The sequence below is a fragment of the Durio zibethinus genome, unplaced genomic scaffold, assembly GCF_047325235.1.
Source record: "Durio zibethinus cultivar Kanyao isolate XHJ-2024 unplaced genomic scaffold, ASM4732523v1 HiC_scaffold_388, whole genome shotgun sequence".
Classification (NCBI taxonomy): domain Eukaryota; kingdom Viridiplantae; phylum Streptophyta; class Magnoliopsida; order Malvales; family Malvaceae; genus Durio; species Durio zibethinus.
Genome location: NW_028323011.1, coordinates 722,501 through 725,000, shown reverse-complemented (window position 1 = coordinate 725,000; position 2,500 = coordinate 722,501).

Below are 2,500 nucleotides of genomic sequence, written 5' to 3'. Positions count from 1 at the left end.
GGCCGAGCGTGTGCCGATGGTGGTCGAGGCAAGCGCCCGCACCAGGGCCCAGCGTGTGCCGATGGTGGTCGAGGCAAGCGCCCTCACCAAGGCCGAGCGTGTGCCGATGGTGGTCGAGGCAACCGGCCGCACCAAGGGCCGGCGTGTGCCGATGGTGTTCGAGGCAACCGCCCGCACCAGGGCCCAGCGTGTGCCGATGGTGGTCGAGCCAGGAGCCCGCACCAAGGGCCGGCTTGTGCCGATGGTGTTCGGGGCAAGCGCCCGCACCAGGGCCCAGCGTGTGCCGATGGTGCTGGGGGCAAACGCCCGCCCCAGGGCCCAGCGTGTGCCGATGGTTATCGGGGCAACCGGCCGCACCAGGGCCCAGGGTCTGCCGATGGTGCTCGAGGCAACCGCCCGCACCAAGGCTCAGCATGTGCCGATTGTGATCGAGGCAACAACCCACACCAGGGCCCAGCTTGTGCCGATGGCGGTCGAGGCAAGTGCCCGTACCGAAGGGCAGCCTATGCCGATGATGGTCGATGCATGTGCCATCACCATGCGTCATCATGTGCCATTGATGGTCGAGGCCTTGGCCGAAGTTCGATTTTGAGCCACGGTGCCCATGCTTGGCTCCAGCATGTGCTGGTGCCGCATTTTTTTCACTCGGGACAGCATCGCCGGAGCATCGCCGGAGCATCGCCGGAGCATCGCCGGAGAACCTGACCGGCGGCATTGGGGTTCCGGCGATTGGGAGGGGGGCCGGGGGGGTGTGCGCACATGATGTGCGATGGGTGCTGGTACTTGGCCTTGTGTTGGCCCCCTATCCCTCATCAAACCTCTGAGAATTCACACCCCCTTAAAGAGCATTTGAGATTTTACAGGTTTGCTACCAGTAGCCGTTAAAGTGTCTGAAATGGGGACACTTTTTTCAAACGGTCACAAAATCTTCTCTACTTCGAGTTTTTAGCTGAATTTTTTTGTGCATGCCAACAAAAATAGAAGGATCATGCCTACAAAATTTGGGGCCAAAAATCCTTATAAAAAAATTTTAAAAAATCCCGAACCGCAAAAAGTTTCGAAAATCGTGAAAAATAGAAAACGAGTCATCTTCCAACGAAACTTCACGTGAAGGCTTAGGGGACCATTGTATGAATTTACAAGCCATAAAAATGGCATTGGCACGGCAGAAATTTGAAGATGTGCCTAAACCCACCAGGGCCCAGCGTGTGCCGATGGTGCTCGAGGCAACCGCCCGCACCAGGGCCCAGCGTGTGCCGATGGTGCCCGAGGCAAGCGCCCGCACCAGGGCCCAGCGTGTGCCGATGGTGGTCGAGGCAACCGCCCGCACCAGGGCCGATAGTGTGCCGATGGTGCTCGAGGCAACCTGTCGCACCAGGGCCCAGCGTGTGCCGATGGTGATCGAGGCAACCTGCCGCACCAGGGCCCAGCGTGTGCCGATGGTGGTCGAGGCAAGCGCCCGCACCAGCGCCCAGCGTGTGCCGATGGTGCTCGAGGCAACCGACCGCACCAGGGCCCAGCGTGTGCCGATGGTGCTCGAGGCAACCTGCCGCACCAGGGCCCAGCGTGTGCCGATGGTGGTCGAGGCAAGCGCCCGCACCAGGGCCCAGCGTGTGCCGATGGTGGTCGAGGCAACCGCCCGCACCAGGGCCCAGCGTGTGCCGATGGTGCTCGAGGCAACCTGCCGCACCAGGGCCGAGCGTGTGCCGATGGTGGTCGAGGCAAGCGCCCGCACCAGGGCCCAGCGTGTGCCGATGGTGGTCGAGGCAACCTGCCGCACCAGGGCCCAGCGTGTGCCGATGGTGCTCGAGGCAACCGACCGCACCAGGGCCGAGCGTGTGCCGATGGTGCTCGAGGCAAGCGCCCGCACCAGGGCCCAGCGTGTGCCGATGGTGCTCGAGGCAACCGACCGCACCAGGGCCGAGCGTGTGCCGATGGTGGTCGAGGCAAGCGCCCTCACCAGGGCCCAGCGTGTGCCGATGGTGGTCGAGGCAACCTGCCGCACCAGGGCCCAGCGTGTGCCGATGGTGCTCGAGGCAACCGACCGCACCAGGGCCGAGCGTGTGCCGATGGTGCTCGAGGCAAGCGCCCGCACCAGGGCCCAGCGTGTGCCGATGGTGGTCGAGGCAACCTGCCGCACCAGGGCCCAGCGTGTGCCGATGGTGCTCGAGGCAACCTGCCGCACCAGGGCCCAGCGTGTGCCGATGGTGGTCGAGGCAAGCGCCCGCACCAGGGCCCAGCGTGTGCCGATGGTGGTCGAGGCAACCGCCCGCACCAGGGCCCAGCGTGTGCCGATGGTGGTCGAGGCAACCGCCCGCACCCGGGCCCAGCGTGTGCCGATGGTGGTCGAGGCAACCTGCCGCACCAGGTCCCAGCGTGTGCCGATGGTGCTCGAGGCAACCGACCGCACCAGGGCGGAGCGTGTGCCGATGGTGGTCGAGGCAAGCGCCCGCACCAGGGCCCAGCGTGTGCCGATGGTGGTCGAGGCAACCTGCCGCAC